Raw genomic sequence first — 10451 nt, 5'->3', positions numbered from 1 at the left:
ATGGCACATCAAGATGAGGCAGGACCAAACTCCACCCTCCACCCCCCCACCCCCCCACCCCCCCACCCGCAGCCTTCATCAAGGATAGGTGAGGCAATCCAGCAGGGGAATAGATTCCCAAAATCCAGCTCAACTGTCAAGGATATGTATGTCCTGATCCCACTGCTAGAAGCCCCACAAACAGACGAAGCTATACAACTGCAGAGAGCCTAGATGGGTCCCATGCAGGTTCCCTAGCTGTTGGTCCAGAGTCTATGAGCTCCATGAGATAAGTCAGCTGTCTTTGGGGGTCCCCCCTTCTTCCCCCTCATGGCTCATATAGTCTTTCCTCTGCTCTGATTGGTTGATAAATAAAGATGCATTGGTCTATGGCAGAGCAGGATGGAACCAGGTGGGAAAAATCCAAGTAGAAGGAGAAAGGAGAGGAAAGAGTCGCTGCCACTGCCAGGAGAAGCAAGATGTAAAAGTACTCATAAGCCACAATCCATGTGGCAAACTATAGTTTATAGAAATGGGTTAATTTAAGATACAAGAGCTAGCTAGCAAGAAGCTTGAGCCATAGGCCATGGCCATATAGTTTGAATATAATATAAGCCTCTATGTGTTTCTTTGGGACCAAGCAGCTGCGGGATGCAGGTGGGAAAGATTTGTCCCAACCTCAGGGCCTGGGCAGGACCAGAGAAACCTCCCGGCTACACATAACAGCAGACATGGAGGAAATCCAGAGAATCATAAAGATATAGCCATAAAATCTGTACTCTACCAAATTAGAAAATCTAAAAGAAATGGATAATTTTCTCATTTGATACCACTCACCAAAGTTAAATCAATATCAGATAAACAATTTAAATGAACTTATAATCCCCAGTGAAATAGAAGTAGTCATTAAATCTCCCAACCAAAAAAAGCCAAGGCAAAGCCAGATGGTTGTAGCACAGAATTTTACCAGACTTTCAAAGAAAAGTTAATGCTGATAATCCTCCAGTTATTCCACAAAATAGAAACAGAAAGAACATTGAAAAATTCATTTTATGAGGTCACAGTCACTCTGATACACAAACCAAAAAAAGTTTCAATGAAGAAAGAGACCAATTTCCCTTATGAATGTAGATGCAAAAACACTCAATGAAATACTTGCAAACCAAAACCAAAAACATATCAAAAAAAATCATCTACCGTGAGCAAGTAGGCTTCATCTCAGAGATGTAGGGATGGTTCAACATATAAAAATTAATCAATGTAATCCAACATGTTAACAAACTGAAAGAAAAAAGATAATCATCTCACTAGATGCCAAAAGGCCTTTGACAAAATTCAACACAATTTCATGATAAAAGCTTTGGAAAGAGTAGGGATACAAGGAACATATCTCAACATAATAATAATAATCAATTTGTAGAAAGCCTATATAGCCAACACCAAATTAAATTAAGTGAAACTCAAAGCAATTCCACTAAAATCAGGGACAAGACAAAGCTGTCTACTTTCACCATATCTATTCAATATAGTACTTGAAGTTCTAGCTAGAGCAGTAAGAGAATTGAAGGAGATTAACAGAATACAAATTTGAAAAGAAACAGTCAAAGTATCATTATCTGCAGATGATATGATAATATGCATAAGAGACCCCAAAAATTCTACCAGGGAACTCTACAGCTCATAAATACATTCAACAAAAAAACAAGATAAAGATTAACTCAAAAAACTCAGTAGCCCTCCTACATACAAATGACAAATGGGCTGTGAAAGAAATCAGGAAAGCAACACCCTTCACAATAACCATAGATAATATAAAATATTTTGGGGTAACTCTAACCAAGCAAGTGAAAGTATTGTATGACAAAAACTTCAAGTCTTTGAAGAAAGAAATTAAAGAAGATATCAGAAGATGGAAAGATCCCCCATACTCAATAGGATCAATATAATAAAACTGGCCATCCTACCAAAAGCAATCTACAGATTCATTGAAATCCCCATCAAAATCCCAACACAGCCAGGCAGTGGTAGCACACACCTTTAATCCCAGCACTTGGGAGGCAGAGCCAGGCAGATCTTTGTGAGTTTGATGCCAGCCTGGTCTACAGAGCAAGTTCCAGGACAGGCTCCAAAGCTACACAGAGAAACCCTGTCTCAAAAAACAAACAAACAAAAATTCCAACTCAATTCTTTACAGACCTTGAAAGGCCAATCCTCAACTTCACATGAAAAAAAAAAAAAAAAAAAAAAAAACCTGGAGATAGCTAAAACAAGCCTATGCAATAAGAGAACTTTTGGAAATTATTACTACCCCTAATTTCAAGCTATACTACAGAGCTAATAGTAATAAAAACAGCCTGGTATTGGGGGGAAAATAGACACTGAGCAAGCAATACAAACTCCATTTTAAAGAAAATTTCACTTCTAGCAATACTGAGATAAAAGCTGAACCAAGTTCCAGAGACATAAACACCCAGCTAAGACTCTGGTCAAGGTGACCCACCCCCCAGGGTGGGTAGGCTGCTGGCCAAGAAATAGTTATGAAGCTAAAACAAAGACTTAATCCATCAAAGTCTCCAATAGCACTGGGAGAATCTCCAAATGTATTTTGTCTTCTGTAGTTCTTCTCTTGGCTAAATGTTCCTGTTAACTGAAGTATGACCCTGAAATGCAAAGGCTTGTACCACCTAGTTTGTGGTTTTTCCCTTTAAAAGCCCTTCACTCTGAGAGCTCAGGGCTTGTCCTCCTTCACCTGCATAGGCAGAATGTTGGACATGGACCAAGCCCGGGCTTGCTTGTTATTAATAAACCCCTTTGTACTTGCATTGGAAATTGGCTCTGTGGTGGTCTTGTTTGGGTGTCTCATGACACAGTCACAACAACACATTGTGGTGATATTTGTAATCTAAGAAATAAAGCTTGCCTGAAGATCAGAGGACAGAGCCAGCCACAGAAATAGCCACAGAGGTCAAGCAGTGGTGGCACATACATTTAATCCTAGCACTTGGGAGGCAGAGGCAGAGATCCGTTTGGACTTCTGTGAGTTCAAGGCCACACTGGGCTACAAGAGATTAATCCAGTCTAAAAAAGAAACTGGATCTGGCAGTGGTGGCACATATCTTTAATTCCAGAACTTGGGATCACACACCTTTAATCCCAACACTAAGAAGGTTGAAACAAGGAGTGAGTTGGCTGAACAGAGAAAGGAATATAAGGAAGAAGGAGACAGGAATTAACTCTCTTGCAGACATTCTTTCAGGTGGAGGAGTTGGTAAGTTAGAGACTATGGCTTGTTCTGCTTCTCTGATCTTTCAGCTTTTACCCTGATATCTGGCTCCAGGTTCGTGCAACAATACATTATCAATGGAATCTAACCAAAGACCTAGACATAAATCCACACCAATTTTTTTATATATATAAAGAAACCAGAAAGACACAAATGCAAAAAAAAAGAAGGCACCTTAACAAATGGTGCTGGTCTAACTGGATATCAGCAAGTAGAAGAATGCAAATAGATTCATATCTATCACCCTGAACAAAACTCAAGTCCAAGTAGATCAAAGACCTCTTTATAAAATAAGATATACTAAACCTGATAGAAGAGAAAGTGGGGAACAGCCTTGAACACATTGAAATAGGAGACAACTTTCTGAACACAATACCTATAGTACAGGCACTAAGTTCAATAACCTCATGAAACAGAAAAGCATCTATAAGGCAAAGGATACCATCAATAGGACAAAATGACAGGCTACAAAATGGGAAGAGATTTTCACCAACTCCACATCCAATAGGGGACTAATATCCAAAATATATAAAGAGCACAAGAAACTAGACATCAAAAAACAAATAATCCAAAAATCGAGTTCAGATCTAAACAGAAGATTCTCAATAGAGGACTCTCAAATGTCTGAGAAACACATGAAGAAATGATCAACAGCCATCAGGGAAATGCAAATCAAAACTACTTTGAGATACCATCTTACACCTGTCAGAAGGACAAGATCAATAACACAACCGACAGCTCATGCTGATGAGGATGTGGATCAAGGGGAACACTCCTCCATTACTGGTGGATGTACAAAGTTGTATAACCACTATGGAAATCAATATGTTGGTTCCTCATAAAACTGGAAGTCAAGAACCAGCTATACCACTCTTGGACATATGTCGAAAGGACTCTACATCCTACCACAAGGACACTTGCTTAACTATGTTTATAATGGCTTTATTCATAATAGCCAGAAACTAGAAACAACCTAGATGTCCCTCAACCAAAGAATGGATAAATAAAATGTGGTACATATACACAATGGAGTATTACTCAGCTGTTTTTTTAATGACATCATGAAATTTTCAGGCAAATGGATAGAACTAGAAAAAAATTATCCTAAATGAGATAACTCAGACCCAGAAAGACAAACATGGTATGTACTCACTTATAAGTGTATAGGAGCTGCTAAGTAAATGATAATCATGGAGCAATCCACAGACTTTGAAAGGCTAAGTAACAAGGAGGACTCTAAGGGAGATGCATGGATCTCCCTGGAGAGAGGAAATAGAATAGATTTTTCAGGTTGACTGGAGTGAGTAGGAATGGGAACAAGGGGGATCTAGGTAGAAAGTATGGTGAAAGAGGACTGGAATTGGAGTGGTTGATGTGGAAACCCAGTGTGTTGTAGAATATTAGTTGAAGATGTCATATTTGTTTATGCTGTGGAATATTTGTTTAATGATGCAAAGATGTATTGCATTCTTTTATGTTGCATTTGTTTAACTCTATGAAGCCATGTTACTTTGCCTGTCTAAAACACCTAATTGGTCTAATAAATAGCTGAACTGCCAATAGCAAGGCAGGAGAAAGGATAGACAGGGCTCCATGCAGAGAGAATAAATAGAGGGAGAAAAGGAGAAGGAGAAGTGAAGGAGGAGAGAGGATGCCAGAGGCCAGACACTGAGCCACAGCCAGACATGAAGTAAGGAAAGAAAATATATACAGAAATAGATAAAGATAAAATCCCAGAGGCAAAAGGTAGATGGGATAATTTAAGTTAAGAAAAGCTGGCTAAAAATAAATCAAGCTATGGCCAGGCATTCATAAGAAGGAATAAGTCTCCATGTATTTATTTGAGAGCTGGGTGGAAGACCCCCAAAGAGCAAAGAGTAAAGAAAAAACTAACAACACCAGTGCACTATAAACTCCCAGGATTCTACAAGGGTGGCCCTAGCAAGGACTCCTAGTAATATAAGATATGGATCCAGAACCGGCCGTCTTCTGTAACCAGGCAACTTCCAGTGGTGGGACTAGGACATCAACTCAGCCACAAAATCTTCAGCCTACAATCTATCTTGCCTGCAACATGTGTTAGGACAATGGAGGTTCAGAAATTGTGGGAGTGGTCATCCAATGACTAGTCTAATTTGAGCCCCACGTGCCATGAGAGGGAACCCATGCCCAACACTGCCTGGATGGCCAGGAACCAGAGGCTGAATAGCCCAGAGACCAAGGATAGAAAAAAATCAATAAAATAGTGTCTAATGATATTCTTCTATACTCATAGCCTAGCCCATCATCTGGCTTCCTCTGGAAGCTAATGGGAGCAAATGCAGAGACCTACAGCAAAACATTAGGTGGAAAGAGAGCCCAAATTAGAGATCTCCATTGGATCCTTCCTCTTAGAGCTTGGGGAACCCTGTGGAACATGGGGGAGGGGGGACTTGTAGGATCCAGAGGGATCAGGACACCATTTGATCATGGCCCACAGAATCAACTAAGCAGGGCTCATAGGGGTTCACAGAAACTGAAGCGCAACAATCACAGAGCCTGCATGGGTCTGTGCGAGGTCCTCTGTGCATGTGTTATGACTGTTAGCGTGGTGTTCTATGGGACTCCTAACAGTGGGAGTGGTGACTCTTATTCTTTTGCCTGCTCTTGGGACCCTTTTCCTCCAACTAGGTTACCTTACCCAGCTCTTATATGAGAATTTGTGCCTAGTCTTATTGTATATTGTATGACATGTTTGATTGGTATTCCTGAGAGGCCTGCTCTTTTCTGAAGAGAAACAAAGGAGGAATGGATCTTGGAGACAGGGAAGGTGTGGGGCATGTGGGGGAGACACTGTGAGAAGGAGAGGGAGGGGAAGCTGCAGTTGGGATGTATTGTATGAGAAAAGAATAAAAAAAAATCAAGTCATACCAAGAAAGATGGCCTGAGACAAAACTCTACCCATCTAAGAATCTACTGTTTGTGAAACATATTCATTAGAGAGGAGAGAGTCTGGGCTAAAAATTACCCCACAGGTGTTATCTGTTCAGAACAACTGCTTAGGAAAGTGTTTCTCCAAAGCAGCAGGAAGAGCTCATTGCAACTTTCCTCCAAGAGATATAAGGTTATATCTTGATCTGCAATAGAATTTAACAACACCATCCATGTGGTACTTAGTTTCATGGTCATAAAGGATTAAAAAAAATTCAGTGTGTCAGAGACACTTGTACCACATTTCAGAATTCCCCTTTGTGAGTGAATGTTTGGTCATACCATTCTCTCCTGGACATACACAACTTGTTCCTTATTTTGAAAGGGTCTCAAAGTTAAGTAATCACCTTGACTCTCAGAAGGACTTTTTTTCTGAGACAGGGTTTCTCTGTGTAGCCCTGGCTGTCCTGAAACTTACTCTGCAGACCAGGCTGGCCTCGGATTCACAGAGACCACCTGTCTCTTCCTCCCAAGTGCTGGGGAGTACTGGGATTAAAGGCATGTGTCACCACCACTTAGCTCAGAAGAGACTTTTAACTGGACTTCCATATTGTATTTGAGCTATTAAAAGACTGGAGACTTTGGGATTACAATGACTTGTTTGTTCATCTGCTTCCCTGTCCGTGATGTCTTTAACTGCCCATTCTATGCTTGTGGAGACTTTCAACAGCAGAGTAATGATATAGAGAAGACATTCAAACATGTAGGATAAGCTGCAGTTTTCATGATAGATGAGGTGTTTACTATTCTAGAGGTGCATATGTATATATAGCTATATAGTAACTAAGTCTAGAAACAATTCAAAGCAAATTATGGTCTAGTTTTGTCAGTTTGGAAAAAAAATGGGTCAATATCCTAACTCCATTAATGTGACTTGCCAATAGGATGTCTTATGGGTGCATGGGAAAGTACATGGGCTTTCCTCAGGAATCCACAAGGATGACCCACCCCACCTTGGACTGCTGGCAGTGGTCCAAAGGGTGCCTAAACTGGTCTACTCTGGTGACTGGTCTAGCAAATACCCTAACTGTCATAATAGAGCCTTTGTCCAGTGACTAATGGAGACAGATGCAGAGATCCATGGCCAGACACCAGGCTGAGCTCCAGATTCCAATTGATGAGAGAGAGGAAGGATTCTGCAGGTGCAGGAGGTTGAGATCATGATGGGAAGATGTGCAGAGATGACCATCCACACTAGTGGAGACCCATGAACTGTAGACTAGTGGCTGTGGAGCCCCCATGGGACTGGACTAGGCCCTCTGAATACAGAAGACGGTTGTTTGGGGGCACCCAGACAGGGGGATCGGGATCTGTCTCTGGTGCATGGGCAGGCTTTTGGGAATCCAGTGCCTGTGGTGTGATGCTTTGCACAGCCTTGGTGCAGTGGGAAGGGGCTTGGACCTGCCTAGGCTCAGTGTGCCCTGCTCTGCTGACTCCCCATGGGAGACTTTGATTTGGGAGATGTGGGGATGTGGGGTGGCTTGGGAGAGAGGCCTGGGGGGTGGGAGGATGGAGGAAGTGGGATCTATGGGTGGTATGTAGAGTGAATAGAAAATTTCTTAATAAAGAAAAATGAAAAAAAGAAAAGAAAGTGCATGGGCCTTTGGAGTGATATGCTTGATCATGAACAAAAGCTAATTATCAGCCCAAGAGGAGATACCATTTAAGTTTCAACTAACCCCCAAAATTACCATGTTGCCATGGTAATAAACTTCAATTGCCTGATGAGAAAAGCATGAAGTATTCACTTTTCTTAAAGTTGCCATTCTCACCCAGAAAATGCTCAGGGTCAAACTTCTCTGGAGTAGAGAATTCTTTGTTGTCAAATGGGACTTGTGTCAGCATTAATTTAGTTAATAATTAAAGAAAGAGATGATTAAATTGGAAAGAAAAATCTCTGTTAACAACTATTACTACTTTTCAAATTTTTTTTAGATTATATTATAGTTACATCATTTCTCCTTTCCTTTACCCCCTCCAAAACCTCTCATACTCTCTTCCAAATCCATGTCTCTTCATATATATATATATATATATATATATATATATATATATATATATATACATATACAAAAAAGCCTTGCTCAGCCTGTGTAATGTAATTTATATGTATGTTTTCAAGAGATAATTTGATATTGGATAATCATTTGGTGTACTTATCCCTGGGGAAGACTATTTCTGTCACTCTCAATATTCTTATTTCCCTATAGTCCTTTGTGTAGAGTTGATGAGGCCTCATGAGTTTTTTTTTCCCTTCCACATTAGCATGTCTATTGCTGTTGTCCTTGTTCAGTTATCTTTTGAGCACATTATCTTGTTGGAAGTTTGATCCAGAGAAAAACTAAAAACAAAGGGAAAAAATCAGTAATGTGTTTGTGGCTCACATAGCTGTATATCTAACATTAAAAAAATACACTTCCTTATTGTCTGTAAAATAAGCTTAGTCATTGCTACAAAGCAGTTATTTTATGCCTTGAAGCATGTTTGTCCATGATCTATTTGCCCTTCCTTTTATTGACTTGAGGCTATTGACTAGATTTGCCCTGTAATTAAAAAATAATAATGAGATAATTTAAAGATAGAAGGATCTCTTAGGTCAACTAGTCAAAACTTTGCTTTGTTTTTAAGGAAATGTAAATTGAAGAATAGCAAATAAAGTGTCATCAACATATCAGCCATGACCTAGTCTTGTCTGCCCATCTCACAAAGCCATGGCTTCTTGTTTCTCATTGCACAGAATTCTCAACCTAGTCAAATGATCAACATGGTGCAAACATCTGAATGGCTAATGTTGTGTGATGTGAATTTTTAAATAACAAAATTCATTTCAGAACAGATTTAATTTCATAACAAAACTAAATGGAATTGCACAATTCCCACATCTACCTTCTGTAGCATGAATCTTACAGGTCGTATGAATCTTAAAGGTACTTGTTAATAAAATCAAACCCGAGGCCAGTTATTATGGTAAATGCTGGAAGATCAGAGAAGCAGAACAAGCCACAGCTACCTCACTTTGCTAGTTCCTCAGGTGATCCTGTTTCCTCAGGCTGGAAGCTTCTGAGTCCTCATCCAGAATGAATCTCAGCTGAACTGTGTTGCTCCAAAGCCTGAACGCTTAACCAATCAAATGCTTAACTAACTACATGCTTTTCTCCTTAGTTCCTGGACCTCACGCTTTATATACCTTTCTCTTTCTTCCCCAGGTTGGGTTTCTGGGATTAAAGGCGTGGTCACCATGCTTAGCTGTTTCTAAAGTGGCCTTGAACTCAGAGATCCGGCTAGCTCTGCCTCCCAAGTGCTGGGATTAAAGGCATGGACCACCACCACCCAACTTCTGCTATGGCTTACTCTTCCCATTTTCTAGCCACCATTTTTGGCTTTGTTCTAGTGGCTGTCTGTTCTCTGCCCCCAGATATGTTTATTTTGGGGAACACACAATATTTCAGGGAACACAACACCCACTACAACCTTCAGCAAATACACCCACAGCCTCTTCCACAATCATCAGTCCTCACAAATGTGGTTCACTAGAACAATCAAGAAACCAACAGACACATCATCAGTCCAAGTCCATAGATTAAATAAGGATTGCTGTGTATTGTACATCATGCATTGTTAAGACGTAAGAATATGTTGCATGAAACTCTAACATAACTAATAAAAATAAAACAAACAGGTGAAGCTATAATTACATAAGTACTAAATAGGACTAAGAACACAAACAATGGAAAAGCATCCTTCTCAAAAGTCCAGGCAGGTGACCACCATTTTCCTAATCATATAATTTCTCTACTCTAAATACTTATTCTTATACCCACAGACAAGTATATACCTCATACCTAATCAAAGGATCTTCTTTTTGTAACATGTAGAGACTATTACAGAAGTCTACAACTGCTCAAAATGCGAACAGTAAGTGTCTGTGGAGTACCCAACCCTAATTGATACTACTTCTGTAGTGCAACCCTTACACCTAAGGCTCAGAGAAAATTGTGTAAGAGGGCATACAAAGATTATAGGAGCCAGAAAACCAGAATACCCACTGGTAGATAGTATCATTTAGACATTACAAGAAAAATAGGCTCATTAACTTTCAAAAATATGGTTACCTGAATATAATCAGTAAAATGACAGCACCAGTTCCTAGGCCTACGTGAATGAAGTGAATTTGACAAGGTCCTACTCTAGGTAAAGAGCTAAAGGTAATCAATGTCTG

Source organism: Onychomys torridus, chromosome 1 (genome assembly GCF_903995425.1).
Source record: "Onychomys torridus chromosome 1, mOncTor1.1, whole genome shotgun sequence".
NCBI classification, from domain to species: domain Eukaryota; kingdom Metazoa; phylum Chordata; class Mammalia; order Rodentia; family Cricetidae; genus Onychomys; species Onychomys torridus.
Note: the sequence above shows the minus strand (reverse complement) of the source record.